The sequence below is a fragment of the Manis pentadactyla genome, chromosome 5 (assembly GCF_030020395.1).
Source record: "Manis pentadactyla isolate mManPen7 chromosome 5, mManPen7.hap1, whole genome shotgun sequence".
In the NCBI taxonomy this organism is placed as follows: Eukaryota; Metazoa; Chordata; class Mammalia; order Pholidota; family Manidae; genus Manis; species Manis pentadactyla.
The window spans coordinates 172930366-172951740 of record NC_080023.1 but is presented as its reverse complement, the minus strand read 5'-3'; the positions used below and the strand labels follow the sequence as shown (position 1 = coordinate 172951740).

The following is a 21375-nucleotide window of genomic DNA, read 5'->3' as shown; positions in this document are numbered from 1 at the left end:
GTGCTGCTGCTGGGTCAGCCTCCTGGAGCCCATGCAAGGACCAGCCAGGCACCCCTGCACCCCTGCAGCCCTGCAGCCCTGAAGGTTATGGCAAACAGTGTGCATGAGCACCTGACTGCAGCAGCCGGCCGGCACTTAGGAGGTCGGCCACGAACGCCCTGGGGCATCTTTAAGCCAGTGGGGCAGAAGCTGAAGCCGCCAGGGCTGGATATATGGGGGGGGGGGACACTATGAGGACAGCGCCCCCTCGTCTTCCGAGAAAGGCATTCAGGGGAGCCTGCTTAAACAGGAAGAGGAATTAGCGGGGCAAGTATGCTACGTCGCAGTGTGGCCATCAGCAGAGAACAGCAACCAGCATCAAAATGGGTTTGCCCCCAAGAATGTGGATTTGGGTTGGGGAAAGTGGAAATATGAGAAGTTTGGGCTCGTTGAAATTTTGAGTATCTTTGACTTTTAAAATTGTGTGCCTGTATTTTTTTCATTTAAAAGATATCTATCTATATCTGTATCTATAGAGGTATCTACATAAACAGAATGAAAACAAAATGGGGAAAAATTTAAGAGTGAAATAAAATAGACCAAGGTGGGAGAACAGAAAATGGAAGAGAACCTCAGCCGCTTGGCTGGCCGCAGGCAGCTGGCGCTAGGGTGAAAGAGGGGAGGGGGCGGTCCTGGGAAAAGGGGGGCCCTGGGGAGAGAGAGCCTGGGCCGAGGGGGCTGCTGGGAAGGGGGAGGTCCTGGGACGAGGAGGATGTGGAGGGAGGATGCAGCCAGGTCCACAGGCACCAGGGTTTTCAGAGCTGTCTTAACCTGAGCACCTTCTCTGGGCCTTTGGTGCGGGGAGAGCAGAGAGCAGCCGCCCTCCTTCCCAGCTGAGGGGGGCTCCCCTGCCAGAGACAGGTGTTGCTCCTTCCGGCAGCAGGAGAGGGGCTTCAAACCAAACGCGAGAAGGGAAGACAAGAGCCAGGGAAACTGGTTTGCTTAGGTCCCACCAGGGGAATGCAGGGGCTGGGGTGGAGGAACAGGGACACTAATTGTACGAATGTGGACAGGACTGTGGCTGGCCAGGGGCCTGGGTCCTGACAGACCCTACTTGGTCCAGTCCTCACAACAACCAGAGCAGGCAGGGAGTTCAAATCCCAGCTCCATTTATAACCTGCCAGAGAACTTGCCTTTCGTCCAGTCCCCATCATACACCAGACCCTGGGCCAGATGTTCGCGTGCGTTATCTTACTCATATAGGGCTGCCAGGTTCAGCAAATAAAATTCAGTATTTGGGACTTCCATAAAAAAAAATTCATTGTTTATCTGAATTTTAGATTTAACTGGGCATCATGCAGTTCATTTGGCAACCCTCTACCGAATCCTCACAATAGCCAATAGCTACAATTGGCATCCCATTTCCAAAGGAAGGCTCTGAATCTCAGAAGTTACATACTTACCCAAAGCCACACACCAAGTAAGTGGCCAACCTGGGACTTGTATCTAGTCTGGGCTTGTCACCACTAACATCTCCTTTTAATGAACCCAAATGCCTGATTTTGGGAAGGGTACATGTTCCCAGTCACCATGTGGCTGAGCACCTACTATGTGCCAGGCAGATCTTTCAAGCACTTTATGAACCATCTCCCACAACCCATGCTGGGCATTACTGTTTCTGATTGTGTAAATATAGAAGGTAGGTTAGGGAAGGGGGACTATAGCTGCCTATGTATGCTTAGGATCTTCTGGAACAACACACAAGTTGTCCCAGTGCTTGACCCAGAGGAGGGAAAAGAGATTTACATTTTTGCTCCATATCTGGGTCAGCAAAATTTTCCAGATAATCGAGGACTTTTGAGTAATGTTGTGGACAGGCTAAGTACACGTCAAAAATACATTATTGTCTAAAACACAGGTTGGCAAATAACAGGCCAAATCCAGCCAACTGTCTTTACAAATAAAGTTTTATCCGGGTACTGCCAGACCTTCATGGCATCCTGATCTTGACTGCTGTCAGTCACGCAACACTACATGGTCCTTTTCAGAAAAATGTCATGCTATACCTTCTGTAGTATGTGAACATTTTCTGTGGATGTGTTAGTTTTTCACTCAAAGGAAATAAGAGCTAAGAGTGACTCGTGCAAATGCGAAGGCCCTGAGGATGGAGGCACCATGGCGCCTCAGAGCAGGGGTCAGCAAACTGCAACCAGTAGCCACGGCCAGCTAATCACCTGATTTTATGAATAAAGTTTTATTGGCACACAGCTGTGCCCCTTCCTTTGCACCTTTTCTACGGCTGCTGTAGCATCACAAAAGTAGAGCTGAGTCATTGCAACAAAGACTAGATGGCTCACAAAGTAGGGTGGCTGACTGACCACCCCCTTTTGCCAGGATGGAGGGGATTTCTGGAGATGCAGTTTCATTGCTAAAACTGGGAGGGTCCCGGACAAATCATAAAGCTTAAAATATTTACCATCTGGTCTTTTACAGGAAAACTTTGTTGACCCCTGCCTCAGGGCCATCAAAGGCAGGCCAGTGTGGCTGGAGCAAAGCGGCAGGAGGTACCTGCCCCTGTCGGGTGTTGACAGCCTGGCAGGGGCCAGCGTCACCGAGTGTCAGTAGGTGTGGCTCAGGGGAAGCCCCGGAGAGCAGGCCCTGTGGATACTGTCACGCCTGTTGTGGGTGCTCTGCCCCATGTGCCTGAGCTCGCCACTGCCCACAGATCCTAGAGCTCGCTGTCAACTTGCATCCCAGCTGAGGGGGTCCTGGGGCGTCTGCCAGAGCCGACTCTGGAAATCAAAATCCTTGAATCTGCAAAATTTCACTGAACCTCTAAACAAGAGACAAAGCCTGTCGAAACATCCAATGATAAACAGACAGGGGAGGGGAGGAAGCAAGAACCAGTCTGTTACCAGGAGCCCTTTCCACAAGGCACATGGGAGAGGGGTGGGGGCTGTCCAAAATGTCAGCAGCGTGAACAATAAATATTGATGCGAATTCTAAGGAACAAGGTTTTGTTTTATTTACTTTTATCCAGAGCAGAACATTTTCAACATAAACTGGTCGTCCTGACCACCACTAAGCTAACAGCATTTTCCCACACGTGGCCTAGCTTTTCCCTCTGAAAAAGGAGATGGCAGAGTGAGTAGGTGTGGCTCTTCTGTGTGTTTCTGGAAGGGCTTGTTTCAAACGAAGGTGCGGGCAGAGGCTGGCAGCTGTGTAGAATCAGGTTTGTGAGTTCAGATGATGTTTTGAACTCTTAAATCCCTGGACGGGGGGCAGGAAGGGGAGAGAAGCGGCTTCAGTGATCTGAAAGATCGGGGGTTTGCATGTCAAATAAAAATTAGGGGGTGGAGAGGGAGGGATACACAGGATTAGCTTAATAAACTGACAAATTCTTTGGTTCACTCATTCAACAAATATTGAATAAGCTGCTATTCAATGGAAGGTTCCATAAAGCAGGTCCTTTGGGGAACATAATAAATCCATATGAGTCACATCTACCATTTCTTGCCTCCGTGGTTGTAACAGACTGCTGGTGCGAAGGTTGCAAAGCTGGGCCTAGGGTGTGCTTTTGTCTGTCCCGCATGGTATTGACTGGCACTTTTTAAAAAAGGAATTCTTTGCCAACAGTAAAACTTAAAAGAAGTTTTGCAGAATTGGAAGACCTAGGAACACTGAGCCTGCACTTCCACAGGTCAGCCATAGGTGGGGCTGAGCGGTGCCTGCTGCTCGAAGACAGTGTTCCCCAGATGGGGGTAGTTTCACCCTGCAGGAGACATGTGGCAAAATATGCAGGCATTTTTGTCACATATGGGGGTTGGGGGGGTGCTACTGGCCTCTAGAGGGCAGAGGTCAGGGCTGATGCCAAACCTTCCACAATGCACGGGATGGGCCCCCAGAACAAAGAATGCCTGGCCCCAAATTTTGGCAGTTCTGAAATTGCAAAGCCCTCCTGCAGACAGACATGCATGCTCCAGTTTGCCACAGTCCCCACCACTCCCTATTGAATTCCAGACAGTGATGCCAAGTATGGATGGCCCTCTATCATCTTACACAGGGTCCCTTTGTTAGTTTTCATTATTGTTTGGCCACCTCGGGATCCTATCCTGACAGGTTCCTGCTTTTAACTCCCTGGCCAGCTCCCATGCATGCCCACCTTCTCCCACTGAAGGCAGGTGATTTTTCTGTAACTTAAATCATCCTGTTAAACCCTCATCCCTCAGGATAGACTGTGAAATGGATGCCTTCTGCTGAAGGTTGAAGAGAAAAAATAGAGAAGGTGCCTGGATTTCTGACACCAGCAGCCCGCATGACTACACTGAGATATAAAAGAGAAACCGACGCCTATCCAGTCCTAGCCACTATTCCGTTGATCTCTTGCAGCCGCTGCCTCAGTAACCTAATAAGGTAAGTTAGCGCCAGAGGCTCAAGGCCCCAGGTAATTCTCAGGATGTGACTATCTTCCTGAATGGCCTTAGGCCCTTTGACTGACAATATGACTGCAGTTTCTCCCAAACGGGGTAGTCAAGTCATGCTGCGGGTCCTTTCCAGTTCCAGCTCGCCAAATCTTGCTCCAGCGCCATTCCCATCCCCAGCTAGCAGGGAAGGGACACACCGGGCAGTGCTGCTAATGGGGTTCTTTCCTCAGTGCACCTTCAGGCCAAGGACGCAACCGGGAAGCGCTGGCTGGAAAACCTCCCCCTTCTGACACTCCATCTCTCATGGTCCATGGAAGCCTGAGCAGAAATGGTGGCACTTGGGCCTTGTCTCTCTGCCGAAGGGGGTCTTAAGGAAGAGAGAGGTCTAAGAGGGTCTCCCACAGGAAATGAAAGAGTGACACTCCTTCATTTATTCCAGGAAGGATTGCTGGGCTTGAACTCAACAGATTGCCTCAAACTGTGAGACCTGCCTGATACTCCATGTGCCCAAGCCCGGAGGATGCTTCACAAGCTGCCGGTGGTGGTGAAGGGTCCCTGTTTCTGTCAACACATTGAGACCAGTACGTGATCCCCCCGTGCATGGCTAGTGCCAGCGTGGGACCCCGCCACACCGCACCGTCTATACGCTATTCAGTGAGATGCCGCACTGATGCGCAGATGTGGTGCAGCGTCAAATCGCTGTAAGAGTTGCTCAGAATTCACTTCCAAATTCTCAAACCCCACTGTGGCCACAGTCTAGGGCATTTGCTTGCCCATGGGTGAGACTGATTAGAACAAGAAGGTGCCAGTTTGGATGTAAGTGGGGGTTGTGGCTGATCACGTTAACCATCTATAACTTGCCTCTTGGTAGAGAAAGCTGTTGTATTGGGTAGAACACTTTTTGCTCCAAAGATATTCACACCAAACTGAAATAAGTAAAAGAGAGAAATTACTTACGGAGGTGGTGATATCTAAGAGGTCCCGGTGGCTGGGGTGTAGCCGGGCCTTCTGTGGGGCTGGAATGCGGGGAGAAGCCCAGCCATCTCTCTCCTCGTCTCAAGTCTGTTTTTCTCCCCGTCACTGTTCCTGCTGCCTTCGATGACCACCCAGCTTCTCTCACAGATGCTTGTGGCCTTGGGAGTTTGTGCCTTTGAAGGGAAGAGACAAGTCCTCAAATCAAACTGGAGATAACTTTGTTCTTAAGGGAATCATGTGATTAGATAGACACCACGCCGATGATCTCCCTTTTGATTAACTCAAAGTCAACAGACTGGTGGCCTTAATTCCATCACAAAATTATTTTGACCATTTAATGTAGCATAATCATGGCAGTGACATCTCAGCATATTCACAGGTCGGGGGCTCAGGGCAGGAAACAGAGGGGACATTTGGGAACTCTGCCTGCGGCAGGAGGCTACACCCACCCCATCAGAGAAGGCGGGAGGGAAAGGCCGCCTGTGCAAGGATTCCCCCCGCAGATTCCCCTGGGCTCCCACTGGCCAGGACTCGGTCACGTGCCCATTCCTAGCTGCAGAGGAGGCTGGGAAATGAGCCTCTGGCACTTCCAGCCTCTGTCATGGCCTCTGAGGGCTTGGCCAGAAAGGAAGATGACGGAGGAAGAAGATGGAGGAAAGAGCTGTTGGGAGACCCCAATAGTCCGCCACACATGCTCCGAGCAAGGGTCTTCCCTTGCTGTTTGTCCAACTCATTTCCTTTAATTTGTAATGAAATATCGACCTGTTTGCCTCTTTATTGTCTGTCTTTCCCCAGAGACTGGTCTGTATCTGTGGAAGTCTTCCTAGGAAGCTGTACCTGTTACTCACAAACAAACCTCCCTCCTCCCCCCAAATGTAGGTGGAAAGTGCTCTGAAATTTTGGTGCTAACTTGTGTCAGCTAGTTTTTGCTGCATAACAAACCATTCCAAACTTGGTGGTGTAGAACAGCAAATATGCTTTTTTGAAACTTTTCTTGATTCTATTGATTGACAGGAAGTCCTCTGGTCTGGCTTGACTCTGTGGGGGCAGGCTGGTCTAGAATGGCCTCACTCACATGTCTGCGGTTCATGTGAGATGGCAGGGCCTGTCTCCATGTGCTTATTCTCATGGTAGCAGGAGGGTTTCCAGCAGGCAGAGAGGCTGTCAAATCCAGGGCAGAAGCACTTATCTGTCTTATGCTTGTATCATGTTTGCTAAAGTTCTGTTGGCCAGAGCAAGTCCCATGGCCAAGCCAAGGTCCTAAGGGTGGGAATACAAACTCGACTTCTTGATGGGGAGAAGCTATAAAATCTTGTGGCCATTTTTCTTCTCAATGGAGTCTTCAGTTAGCACAGAGGTCTGTGCAACAGGACACAGTCTCCCAATGGCCAAGGGATATTCACATGGATATGCATTCTGTTCTCAGGCTTGGAACAAAATGCTTTAAAAAGAGTAAAACCCCCAATTAGCATGTATAATGTGCGAGGGGGCATGGGGAAGGCTGTGCGGCACAGAGAAGACAAGTAGTGATTTTACAGCATCTTACTACGCTGATGGACAGTGACTGTGAAGGGGTATGTGGGGGGGACTTGGTGAAGGGGGAGCCTAGTAAACATAATGTTCTTCATGTAATTGTAGATTAATGGTAACAAAATAATAAATAATAAAATAATTAAAAATAAATAAATAAAAAGAGGAAAACCCCAACCACTCAGTCATCCAGCCCCCAAGGAAATGGCTCTTAGAGAATTGCATGGTGGGAACCAAGAACTCTCAAATGAATTTTCCTGGGACACACTCAATCCTGGTTCCAGTCACTTCCGCTCCATTCAAGTTTTCCATTTTATGGAAAAATCCATGTTATGCCCAAAGTTTTCACATCCCAAGATTCCAAAGTCACAATTGTTGACAACTAAACCGAGCTTCTCATGAAATGCAACCATATTTATCTGTCAGAGCAAAGGCGTCCTTTTAGACACCTTGACCACCTTTTCATCACAATCTGCAGGCATCTGTCAAAATGTACTGTACCTTATAAATATGTATAATGCTAGTTCTCATATTTTGTGCCAGGAGAGGGTATCAATGCTACAATTAATTAGTCTAATTTGCATTCAAGACTACACATAATTAATTTCTTCATTAAAAGCTTTCAACATTTCTTTGCAGAAAGTGCAAAAGATCATTGATGAGGTTTGAAAAAGCAATTAGTAATAAAATATGTCAATGCTGGAATAGGGAAATAGTAACAGGACAGCCCTGTGCCACTCAAAGCCAGGAAGATCCTGTGACCTGGAGACATTTGTTTCTCATCATACCTGTTCCAAGTTGTCATTTTCAGGTAAAGACAATTCTTGTTTATTCTTCCAGCCCAAGCTGTTTTTCCCTTACATGGCGCCCATGCAGTGCTAGAAGGGAGCTCTGATCGGAAATGCCTGACAAATAGATGATTCTCGGCCTATCCTTACAGTGTTCTGACTGGCAGGCTGCTGGAAATATCAAGTATACTCCTCCTCACATCACTGCTACAATAACATTGATTTTTTAAAATGGTAATAATAAACATTTATTGGGCTCCTGCTATTTCTCAGGCACTGCCAAAGGCTTCATATGCATCATTTCATTTAAAACTCACAAAACAACACTCTGAAGTTGCCACTGTTACAAATTCCTATTTAGTGTGCTAGGACAGGAGGCAACATCCATGGCCCATGGGCCAAATCCAACCACACTCATTCATTTACCAAAAATGGCGAAGTTGAGAAGTTAGGAAAGAGAACTTGTGCCCAAAGAGCTGAAAATATTTCCTATCCGATCTTGTATTCATTCGCTGTGGCCGCTATAACCAATCACTGCCAACTTGGTGCCTTAAAACAACACGAATGTATAAATCTTGCAGTTCCAGAGGTCAAAAGTCTGGAACGGGTCCAACTAGACTAAAACCAAGGTGTGGGCAGGGCTGTCTCCTTCCCTGGCTCTGGGAAGGATGCGTTTCTTGGTCTTGTCTGGGTCTAGAGGCCCCCACATTCCTTAGCTTGTGGCCACTTCCTCCATCAACAGCCGTTTGAGGCCTTCTCACAAGGTACTTTGGTGTTTCTTCTGCTCCCTCTCTCCCCCGTGAGGACCCTTGTGATGACGCTGGATGCACCCAGATAATCCAGAATGATCTCCCATCCCAAGAGCTTTAACTTAATCACATCTGCAAAGTCCCTTTGAAGGGAAGCAAAATATATTCACAGGATCCATGGATTAGAATACAGACTTTGGGGGCTATTGTTCCACTGACCACAGGCCCTTTCCAGAAGAAGCTCTTAATAAGGACACTGTTTAGTTAGTTGACAGTCTTATCTCTCAGGAGCACATATCTCTTGCAGTAAATAACCCCATTACTTTTGCTTGGTCTCTGTATTGTTTAACACAGACAGGTGAATTCTGTTGGTTTCAGTTCTCAAATGCCTAGTGCATATAGTAGGTGCTTTGTTAGTATTTGTTGAGTGGATGGATGGACGGATGGACGGATGGACAGATGGATGAAGGGCAGCATGATTTGCCCAAGGCCCTCTAACTAGGTAGTAGAAAAACCAGGGTTTGAATTCAGGGATGTTTGATTCTGAAACAAGCTCTTAATTTGCTCCTTGAGTTGGGGGAAAGGCAGAATTTTTTCCCCTCTACCTACTTACATTTACTTGCCATTTACATCTGAACAATTGTCTTATTTGAAACTGCAATGGACGGGGATTTTGCTGTATAACTCATGGATAGTCAAGAACAGAATAAGTTCTCAATAAATGCTAATTATTGTTGTTTATTGTTGTTATTAGCTAATTTCTACACTAGTTAAGGCAGAGGTGCCACTTGGCCTCAGGGATGCCGTTAAACGGGAAATCAGGAAGATCCGACCTCGCCTGTTTCCCTCAGCACATCTTCCTTATCCCCTCCCTCCAGTTCTTCCGTCTATGATATGTTTCAACAGAACCTCTAAGGGGAATACAGTGGTTCCATTCTCCTTTTAGTCAGTCAACAAACATTTGTCACATGATCAGTCAATCACCCAGTAGAAATAGACATTCAAGTACCTTCTTTCTTTCTTGATGGTCCCACAACAATACTTTCCCTCCCCGTGTCCATTTATGGTGGGGAGGGGGAAGGGCAGCTGTCCTGGGGTCTCCTGGAATGGGGTGACCTGCTGCTTGTAGACAGGGAGAATATAATAAAAATAAGCTACCACACTCCTCCTGAGCCTTCCTCCTCCTCAATTAAATAGAAATAATTGTATCTCATAGAGTGGACACAGAGATGCCTTCCCTCCTCTCCATTGTAAATAAAGTCTTTAAAAAAAAATTTTTATAGTTTATAAAATATATATTTTTATTTAGATATAAATTATATAAAATTTTATATTTTATAAAATTTATTTTAAGACTTTTATATAATATAAATATATAAAATTATAAATATGTATCATGTACAGTATAGGATATAATATATATTATAAAATTATAATTTTTAAATGTTTATATATTATAAACATATAAAATATATTTATATATTTTTATATATTTGTATCAGGTACAGTTGATCTACAATATTGTATTGGTTTCAGGAAGTAAGTATAAAGCCTCGACTGACCTTGACAGGAAGCCTGCACTGTGGCCAAGCTGAGAGCAGGAAGGAGGTCAGGCGGAAGGCATTCTTGTGACACTGTCTGTGCGCGCCTTCTGCTGTCAAAGAAAACACTGTCAATGAATTCTGCATATTTACTCTTTGTGACACATGGCATATGCTTATGCGCATTATACATTTCTGTACACACACTACCATACAGGACTGGATGCACAAACCGAGCACTCTGAGGATGGCTCAGGAATTTTCAAGGGTTTTGCCAGAATGAATGTTTGTCTTTCTCACTGACTTCAGCATCTTCCCCTAGCGTGGTGCAAAACTCACGGACTGTGCACACCTCTTGCAAAGATGAAGGCTCACGCCTGGACCTTTTCTAGCCCATCTAAGTATAAAGTATCCTTGGTAAATATTTGCACTGAAATAGACCTACCGTCTTTGCATACTTAGGGGGATAGAGTTGCAGATTTGAGTCATTAACTGAGCAATATCTGGCTGCAAACAGACCTTGCTTGTCTCATCGCAGCTGTGACCATGCCCCAGAACAGTGCCTGGCACATACAGATACTCAGCAAAGATCTGTTGGATGGATGAGTGGGTGGATGGATGGATAGATAGATGTGTGAGTGGATGGATGGATGGGTGGGTGGGTGGGTGGATGGATGGATTCCTTCAAAGCAGGAACTAATGTGACATTAAGAGGAAATGAAATCAAGAAAGCTGAGGAGTTTAGGATTTTACATATCAGGAGGTTGGGGGCATAAAGGTGACTTTTGATATAACCTCTTAGAATCCTATGCAGCTGAATTAAAGAACATTAAAGAGCCGGTAAAAGGTCAGGTGTGTGTCTCCAGTTTGGGGTCACACCTTTCACACAAACCATAATGGTTTGATTTGACAGCCTTAGGAGAACCCTCTTTCCTTTGTAGCTATGGAGGAGATTAAAGGATTCAGTTCAAAGCACTGAGCCTGCCTCCCTGGATGTTAGCAGGCATGGCATTTCAACTGCCTGCAGCCACAATTTACCAGAATTTATCAAAGGATTCTGGAAGATTTGGGATATTGGCCACTCAGGCAAGAAGACACTTCATATAAGGAAATCTTGGAAGGCTGACACTTGGGCACATGTTGAGGGATGCAGAGAAACAAGAAGCTCTATAGCCAGACAGAATCAGGTACATCCTGCCCCTGACACTCAGTGTCTTGCCTGCCCATGTCTCAGGTTCCCCCTCTGTGTACATGGAGCAGCAGTGCAGCTCATTTACTGACTTGCCAGGAACTTGGGTATAAGGAAAATGAAGATGATTAAGAGATGGTCCCTTCCCTGGGGGAGCAGGGTCAATTTAGAAATGTTTGATTGCTTATTTACATAAGCGGCATCCTACTTCTAAAATTTTGCCAGGTTAAATAATCTGCATGAAAAGTTTTTGAAAAATAACAAATAGAAGCCCCACCATGAGTGGTGGGGTGGGCCTGCAAGAGAATGATCTTCCAACGAAGTCTAGAACAGACATGAAAACCCAAACCACAGTCACACCCCACCCATGCCATCCCTAAATAAAACAACAAATAGCCACAAACCACATAAAACAGAGAAGCAATGAGCTCAAGTCCCAGTTGAGTCAGAAGAATGTTCCAGAAATTATCCTCTGGCAACAGCTTCTGCACTGAGAAGAGAGATTATTTGGTGGGAACTAAAGACCAGCCCAGGGTCCCTGCAGCCCCCAGCCCATGCACCTTACTATCTCTGCCCTTTGAAAGAGTGGGGAAGTATCCCCAAAGAATACACTACTCACACTTTGTTAGCAATTTACACCAAGCACAACAGAATATATGATTTCAGACTTTGGGGATCACTGAATAGATCAGAGAAGATGGGGAATAATTCTCAATGATGTATAATTTATCATGATGTTCCAATGGACAGAAAACCCACTTAAATAATAAAGGGATCTATTTATTGGCTCAGAATCAGGAAAGTCAAGAATGATGTGAGCTTCAGGCAAGGCTTGATCCAGCCCCACATGCCATACTCCCCCAAGAATGATATTTCTCTGTACCTCTTCTTTCTTCACTTTGCAGTGTGAGCTCATCCTCAGGTTATTCCTAACACCCTCCAGCAGCTCCAGCCATTCCGTCTTTGGTACCAAAATGGTGCACCCAGTTTTAGAGTCCACATTCTCACACTCTACACTCTAGCACAAGGGAGCTTTATTTTCCCAGAAGTCCCAATAAATATCTTCTTCATATCTGCTTTAGAAACAATATTTTTAAGATTTTAGAATAGTTCCAGATTTACAGAAAACATTTCAAAGACAGTCCAGGGAGTTCTCATATGGCCCACCCCCGTTCCTTCTGATATTAACATCTTAGATGAATATGGGGCTATTGTCACAACTAATAACTAATATTGATACATTATTATGAACTGAAGTCCAAAGTGTATTCAGATTTCCTCAGCTTTTCCCTAATGTCCTTCTTCTGATCCCGGATCCCACCCAGGGCACCACAGGCCATTCAGTCACATTCCCTAGGACGTCCTTGGCCATGTCAGTTCCTGAGACGGCCCTGGTTCTGGGTGACCTTGGCAGTTTGGAGGAGGACTGGTCAGGTGTTCTGTAGACAAACCCTCAGTTCACATTTGTCTGCTGTTTTCTCTGATTTGTCTGAGGTTATGGGTTTGAGGCAAGAAGACTCCAGGGGTAATGTTCCCTTCCCCTTGCATCCTATCAAGGATACATGCTAGCAACATGATTTATCAGTATTGATATTGCCCTAGATCACCCGGCTGAGGCTGTGCTTACCATGTTTCTCCCCTGTAAAGTGATTATTTTTCCTCCATACTTGTTCTTTGAGAGGAACTCACTGAGTGCAGCCCATTCTTAAGAGTGGGGGATGTTCTCCACCTCATGGAAGCCGAAGTGTCTGCATAAATTATTTGGAATTTTTCTGCGAGAGAGACTTGTCTATTTTTATTGAATGATTTATGCACCATTTATTTATATCAGTATGGATCGTGCATATTTATATTGTACTTTGCATTATAACCTAACACTGCTCTGTTTTCCTGCTCGAACTGTTCTAGCTTTGGCCATTGGGAGCTCTTCGGTTGGTTCCTGGGTCTCTCACATGCTTCACCATGGTGGCCGTTCTTTTCTCGGTGCTTCCATACTTTGTGGCACTACAAGGTGCTTTAGGCTCATTTTGTGTATTTCCTACCCCAGTTCTGGGCTCCAGCCATTTCTCCAGGGATCCCTGGGTCCTTGGCTTGAAGAACGGTGTCAGCAACTAGGATCTGGACTCCAGATGCCAAGTATGCTCATTGCTACTGGGGCTCATGGCTTCTAGTCCATCTCAGTTGACAGAACAAGGAAATGCATGTGTTCTTCATTCCGTTTTAATGTGGATTTTGTGATGTGCCCATTCACCAAGCCATGGTCTGGGACCCAGAGGTAGAAGAGGATCACTGACTTTAGCCCATCAGGGCCCATCCTGAGGCAGGTGTTGGGATATGTCTTGACTCAAAATTCAGGGCTAAGAATAGAGGAGATAAGGTTTCCCCAAGAACACTCAATGTAGTGTGAGGAAGGGGGGATATTGAAGTTCAAAAGCAAGGACAGATATCCATCCCCATGGGGGAAAACCAATCACAAGCCCAGAAAAACTCCAAAGTCTCTTGGGCCCTACCATGCCAAAGTCCCCTTTTCTTTGGAGAATGTGCTGGATGGTAAATGACTCAGGAAAATGATAAGTTCCTGGAGCATGTCTTCCCAAAGTCACGTGCGCATTAATGAAATATTTTTAATCTTGTCTTTCAGACCAGCTGGCTTGTCTCCTAATAGATTCCAATTAAATCCTTTTTTTAAAATTACATTATTGTTAAAGACTTTGCTATCTTCCCATGATTTTTTCCCCCACCCCTTTCGGCCCTACCCTCTCAAAACTGCCTTGCCATCCCTGTTTCTTATTAAAAAATGGAAAATTGCACATTTCACCTAATTAGTCAAATTTGAATTGTATGTGGCTATCACAGCCCAGTGGTTGAATTTCACACACCATTTGAAAAGATACGGTAGGACTGTCATTGTGGGCTTCCCCCCACACTCCAGTGGCACTATTCAATTACAAAGGGAATTATTTGCTTTCTGTCACTGTGATGTTCTAGCAATATGCTATTAACCTTTATTGATTTTTGCTTAAATATATTCAAGATGGGTTCATTTTTTGCAAATCTAATGTGGTGGTATTTAAACAGAAATATTTCATTAAATGGATTTTCATTTTAAATGAAACTTGACAAATGATTATAAATGATGGGAGATGAGTTGCGAACTTGAACAAGATGGCTGTGCCGAGTCTGGGCTACGAAGTGGGCTGGGGCAGTAAGAGATTTTGAGGGGAATGCACATGGCACGGGAGGGGAGATTCTTGGGCCGATGGGCATCAAGGCCAGTGACTGTACAAACAGGTCCCTTGCAGGTTGTTCTGGGTCTCAGAGCCGACACAGGTAAGGGCTATGGGCCATGGCTGGCACCGTCCAGGGTGATGATAATTATGGATGCTGGCATCTATCAAGTAGCAGTCACTTGTGTCTATCATATATTATTGCTATGAATGGTTTTAGAAGAAATGTCTACAATTTGAGCAAACCTCCCCAGCAGTACATTCTGCTGCATTTTGTTAACTGGAAACATCAGTGATACAGCCGTCTTTGGGTGGGGACCTCTTCTCCACTTCCCACCTGGCCTCGCTTGACATCTACAAAGACTCCTCGACCTTTTGGAAAGTGGTTTGTTTTGTTTTGTGGTCATTTGCCTTTCATTGTGCTTCTGTAGTTCAGGAAATGTTTACCAAGGAAACTTCAGCTCAACCAGCCTGAGCATGGAGAGGACCCAGGAAAACATCTCAATGGACTTACACACATCCCTATGCATTTAAAATATATTCAGCTTTTGAAGAGCACCCTCCAGAGATGGGAGCTTTTGTGTGGAAAATTCCAAAAATCAGGTAACCCACCCCATTTGGTTTGTCCTCAGAATCCATTAGATGTGAACAGTGTTGGGGAAAGAGTTGTTCTCCAAATCACTCTAGAATATGCACAACTTGGGGAAATATTAACTAGTGTTTACATCAGAAGGCACAGAGGCACAGTGCTCGACAATAGACAGTTATCAGTGTTAGCCAAGAAAGTGGAGTTTTCCATAGGTATGGCCACAAAGTAGTTTCCTCCTGTATAAGACAAATCACACTCATCCTTGCTTGATGTTTCTTATTCAGTCTTAAAATCTTGCCTTTCTGAGGACTGATTTGACTTGGTGCATGAAGGAACATGGGCCAGATATGTATTGCTCTGCCCCAACTATTACAATAAAATGATTCAGTGATAATTACCATGGATGGTGTATTCCCTGTGCCCTGCTCCCATTGAGGGAAATGGCTTTATTTTCACTTAATTAGAAGAAAACGTTTGAATTGTCATTGAGTCCTCCCTCTGATATGCTTGTGTCCTCTGTCAGTAGCTCCTCGTGCCTGCACCTTCGGGAAGGAGCCAGGAGCTGACCACCTCTCTTCACTTCCATCATCCAAGCCTCTCTCTAAGCCACACCGCTTCTCTCTGGGCCCCTCCAGGCCCCCATGGCCTCTCCGTTGGTCTCCCTGCTTGGGGCCCGGCCCCCACAGGCCTCCCTCATACAGCTGGTAAGTGACGGAGGGATGAAGCACCTGAAGGGCGCCTTTGAGGGGGCCAGGCTAAGGGGCTTCCTCCTCGGAGCAGTGAGCAGCCCACGGACTTCAAGCTGTGTTTAAGCTGGGAGAGGGTCACATCCTGAGAAAGGTACTGGTCCTTGCCTTTTACCTCTAACTGTGCATTACCATCAGGAGGGTGCTCCTTAAAAATGCAGAGTCCCACTCCCGCTGCCTGGGCACCCCTGACGCAACGCGGGCTCCGGGAGCTGGTGGTGGCTGCACTGCATGCTGCCTGCCGGGACCTATTTGGAGGCCCGCCAGCTGCATGGCCCCCTTTTGGAGAGTAATGCCCCCAATAATTATTTTGAAGGGCCAAAGAGAGCAGAAACTCCTGGCTTCAGGCCTCTGTGCAGCAGCCACATCTCCATCTCGATTTGTTTCCATTTCATTCCTAAGCCTCTTCGCCCCTCGCTTCTGCCCCCGGGATGACGGCCGCAAACCCACCATGACGTTGGTTCTGTCCTGTCACCTGTCAGAGGCATTTAATCTCCTGCACACTCCCCTGAGCAAGTGACACAACAGAGAAAGACAAGGGAGAGGGAGGCCGAGAGAAAGAGGAAAACCACGGCCAAAGAGCTGGGACAGGAAAACCAGAGCTCAGCATGTAAAGCAACAGAACAAAACCACCTCCACAATTAAAATAAAACAACAACTCATCTTTAGCTCAGAAACAGCTTCTGGCTGCCTTAAAGCTATAGACCCTGCATTCCAGAATTAGATTTTGGAAGCCCCCCCCCTTGGAAAATAGAAGCAGCTCACCTTTGAGGGTTTCCTGCCCTAAAACCATCTGGGGAAGGGCACTGAAGGCTTGCTGGGGCTGTGCCCCCTTTCCACTCGGGAACACACCCACCTGGGGAGAGTGCGGTCTTCTTGAGGTCCCTGCAGGCCTGAGCGCCTCTCTGCTTCCCAAACTCATGCCCTTGTAGGGCTCCCAGACAAAACACGAGAAGCCAGTTAAATTTGATTTGCAGATAAACAATGGATTTCTTAAAAGCCTAAGTATGTCCAGTGCAATATTTGGGACATACTTACACTAAGGATTTGGGCATGACAAATTTGGAATGTAGTAGAATAACATCAGAACTTTAGTAAAATAATTTTAGAATAATTTTTAATGTAAGCATGTCCCACACAATATTTGGGACATACTTACACTAAGGATTTTGGCAGAATAAATTTGGAACTTAGTATAAAAACTTCAGAAATTAATAGGTTACTTTTAGAATAATTTTTTAGTATAAGCTCATTCTGTATAATTTTTGGGGTGCACTTATACTAAAAACTTACTTTGTTGTTTATCTGAAATTCAAATTTATGGGGTGCCCTGTGTTCCTGCTTGCAAGTCTGACGATTGCTGGCACCATATGGAGAGGGAGTTTCCCATGCATGCTGCTGTGCTGTGCTCCCAGCCACCCTCACGCACCCTGGGGGAGGGACAGAGACACAGGGCCCTGGTCAGGCCTCCCAGGGCTGTGACATCTCCCCTTGGGGAAGGGGCATTTGCTCCAAGCCACGGCAAAATGAACTGCCTGCTTTAAGGGCCTATTTTTGTTGTGCCCTGGGCTGGTTCTGTGTATTCGAGGCATCTTTTCAGAGTCACCCCTCTACAGACAGAGAAGCTGGGAGCAAGTTCCTCTGGGCCAATAGTCTGCAACCCTTTTCTGTAAAGGGCCAGACAACTGTTTAGCCTTGGAAGGTGTAGCTACTCAATTCTGCCCTTGCAGCAGGAAAACAGCCATAGGCAATCTGTAAACAAAGGGGTGTGGCTGTGTTCCCTAAAAATTTATTTCTAAAACAGGCAGAGGGCAGGATTGAGTCCTTGGGCCATAGTTGGAGCCTGGCTCTAAGGGCCCAGGGCCAGGGTGTGTGCCCTGAGATGCTTTAAGTCAGAGCGAAAACATAATGGCAAGTGGAATGGCAACCTCACAGGGAGTTTTAATTAGTAAGCGAATTAGCTCAGACTGAGGAGTGCTTACCACACAGGGGCCTGTCTTACAGGCCAATGAGTAGTAAAACTAGCCTGGGTTCAATCCCAGTTCTTCCATTTTCCAGCTGTGTGACCCTAGAAAAGTCAGTTAGCCTCTTTGAGTTCTTCATTTGTTAAATAGGGTTGTGGCAATAATAGCAATAACAATAAGAGGAGGAGTTAGTAGTTTCTACTTCAGAGCATTACTATTTTGCAGAATCTTCAGCACCACCAATACAGGGCCTGTCACCTTGTCTCGTTTTCTCCACCTGTTCTGCCCGCTAAGGAGGGAGGAGCCCAGAGGCTCAGCCTTCAGGGTCTCTGAGTCCTAAACTGTCGTTTGGGTGCTGCAAAAGGGTTCTCTTGGGGCTAGGGTGAGCTGGGCAGGGCGGGGGCAGGGGGGTGGGGGGGTGCGGAGGATGGAGGGGCAGGGCCTTCACCTCCCTGCCTGGTCCTTGCCCTCTGCCGGGCAAGGCCCCCTTCATGTCCCAGGAACAGCCAGGCGTGCTCCCTTCTCCCGCCAGGAGGTCCTTGCTCCAGAAATGCACAGGCTCCCCGCCTCCCTCTCTTCCTACCTACTTCTCACTCCAAACCCAGGCCACCACCAGAGCTGCCCCTGCTCATCACCAGCTCCCCCATCATCCTGTCCCCTCTCTGGTGCACCGGCCATTGCCCACAGTTACCTTATTTCCTGGGTCATTCACTTGTCTGCCTTTGCTGCTAGAATGCAAGGACCCTGAGTGCAGGGCGCTAGTCTAAGAATGCACGGCTGTGTCACCAGGACCTGGCACAGCGCCTGGCACTTAGGCACTTGGTAAATATTCCTATGAAGAACGAATGAATCAGTGTGTTGGGGGGGGAGGTCAGGGAGGCTGGGTAGCACTCTTGGCCCACCTCAAGCCCCAGCACTGCGCAGCTGGGAAGCAGGGGGCACATGCTGCTTCGCCCCTCTGAGCTTCAGCTCCTCTCCCCCTGCAGGGGCGGTGTGGGTGTGGAGCCAGGTGGCGTGCACTCGCAGCTTCTGGTAACAACTGTAGGTGCTGGACAAGACATAAGAAACCACCACCTGAACGCGCTGCCCTGTGCACACACGCAGGCAGAAAGCAGAGAGGAGCTGCCCTCGGAGGGCGCAGGGTGGGTTTCCCGGTTTGATGGTCCGGGGAGCTTGCCAGTCTGTGCTACACAAGGGCTTGAGAGGTGGGAGAGGAAAGCCAGTCCGGATCAGTTCCCACTGAGCCCCTGAGAGGGGGAGCCTGTTATCACCCACAGGCGGGGAGGGGTAAGTCACGTGCCTCACGCCCTCTCACTGGCGGTGCAGAGCCTGGGATCTGCGTATCTGGGGGGACCGACCAGTTCGGTCAGCGCATGTCACACATTGACTTAAACATCCTCTCTGTTTCCACCACTCCCAGGAAAACCAGGCATCCCAGAGGCACTCAGGCAACCGCTCGGGACTGCTTATTCTGCAAAATCAGCAAACCGGGAGGCTGGGCAGCGTCTGAGTCAGAGCGACGTCTGCACAGCAGCAGGGCAGCCACCAGGGCAGACCCCGAGCCGAGAGCCGCGGGCCTCGCCCTGTCTGCAACCCCAGGGTGGGGTCCCTGCCAGACCAGCCACTCTGCCAGCTGCTTTCCTGGCTGTGCCACACCTGGAGACGAAGGCCAGGCAGCTTCCGACGTGGAAATGTCCAGATGCTGAGGCGTGAGGCATCGCTCTTCCTGCCCGCCCCCACCCCTCTCTCCCGCGTGCAGGACGCAGAGGTACTCAGTGGTATGTGTGCAGCTCCCCAGTCCCGTTGCCTGCGTTCAAACTCCTGCTCTGCCGCTTCCAACAGCTGGGTCCTTGGGGAGATCCCTTAGGCTTTCTAAGCCCCAATATCCACATCTATAAAATGGAACAATAGCAATGAGGGCACCGACTGCCTGGGGCTGGATCAGTGAGACCCAGTGAGGTCATGGGCTTGGAGCACCCAGTGCGAGACTGGCCACTGTGCACCAGCTCAGTCTTCTATTCAGCCCCTTCCCCACCCTGATCCAAGGTAGCCCCTGTAGCAGATGCTCAGCCCTCGGCCCAGAACCCCTTTCCAGGTGGCATGTGCACGCCCGGAGCTGCAGGTGCTTGAGTGATGGCCTCACACACAGCCTGCTTGAGAGAAGTTACCTGGGTGGCAGAGGCTGCCTGGAGTTGCTCGAGGAGACGCGTCCCCACCTACCTTTATTCCTCGCCCATGTAACAGCCAATGGCAGGTGGCTCTGCCTGCTGCAGGGATATAGAGTCCCAGCTCCACCCTGCAGCTCCACAGCCCACTAGGAGGATGCTGCCGCCTGCGAGCAGCCAGCAGGAGAGAGGCAGGAGGAGCCACACCCCAGCTCAGAACATTCTCACTTCTGCTCCTGTTTCCCGGGCGAGAGCTGGTCACCTGCCTACAACCAGCAGCAAAGCAGGCTACGAGGTGCGTTACAGGAATAAACAGAGGATGAACTTTGTAGACAGCTCGCCTTCCCTGCCACATGGCCTACCCCCCCCTTCCCTCCCACACACAGTGACTGAGCGCCCCACACTGGGAAGTGCTGGGGAACTGCTGCCCTAACCTGACTGGGTAGCAGCCTCACAGAGTGTGTGGCCTTCTTGATTAACGGTGACTGCCTAGAATTTCTCCTGAGTTTTGAGGGTGCATCTGGGCTGAGAGGGCAGCGTTCTGGACCCATTGGTGACATCTCCTATGAGCACAGGAGTGGGGTGGTGGCCTGACACCTGGGTTTAAACCCCGACTCCACACTCTAGGCCTCATCTGTGAGCCTTTGGTCAAGTTCTCTGCTTTCTTTGCACCTTGGTTTTTCCATATGGCGAACACTGGTTCAAAATGACTCACTTCTTGGCTACTTCATGGGTACATATGTGGGCTGTATGTAAAGCCTTAGCATATGGCCTGACCTCCGTCATTCTCGCTGAGTCCTGCAAGATGATGAGACAGGGGAATCGGGACAAATAAGACAAAAGTTCAGGGGACCTGAGGTCTGGTGTGGTGGCAGCGAGGCCAGTTCCTGGAGGGCAGTGGCTCTCTCTCTCCTGCTCTGTGTGCCCAGGAGAGCCAGTCCCGTCTGTACACGCCTGACGGTGGAGCCGGTCTTTCCTGGAAGTGATGCGTCTGCACTTGTACCCAAAGCCCTTCCAAGAGAAGAGCAATGCAGTAGAGAGGGGAGGTCAGCCGCAAAGGGCATCTTCAGCCAGACTGGGGCAGTCCCCAGGGAACATCAGAGACTGCCCCAAATTGTGGTGTCACAGGGGGCAACAGAGGCTGCCTTGCCCTCTGCACAGACTGTGGTCAGCAACGTGGGCTACAGCCAGAGGGGATTTTTTTTAATGACTGGACACCAGTGCGACAGGAATCGTGATTACAGTGAATGCTGACCCTTCCCAGAGGCATCTGGGGTCGCTGAGCAGCTCCATGGAGCTGGCAGCATCTAAGGACGTGCATGTCATCAAATGTAAGCTGGGGCTGCCCTCGGAGGGAGCATCTGAGGGAACCTAGATGCTTGATCTAAATGAAGGCAGAAGCCCTTTCAGAAACGGAGAGTTGCAGACTCCACTCGTGTCTCCATCATGTGCTCTGAGAAGGAATATTTACCCACAAGGGTTTAAAGAATCTTCTCTCATAGACCCATC

General features: G+C 48.1%; 1 long non-coding RNA gene across 1 annotated transcript; it reads right to left on the bottom strand.

Moving 5' to 3' along the window:
* Nucleotides 1-2979: 2979 nt before the first annotated feature.
* On the bottom strand, nucleotides 2980-20063 carry LOC130683910 (uncharacterized). The gene is made up of 4 exons (XR_008998030.1): nucleotides 19922-20063; nucleotides 10008-10096; nucleotides 5361-5551; nucleotides 2980-3249 (listed from the first exon to the last, which is right to left on the bottom strand). It is a non-coding gene; the product is annotated as an uncharacterized LOC130683910 (long non-coding RNA).
* Nucleotides 20064-21375: the final 1312 nt, after the last annotated feature.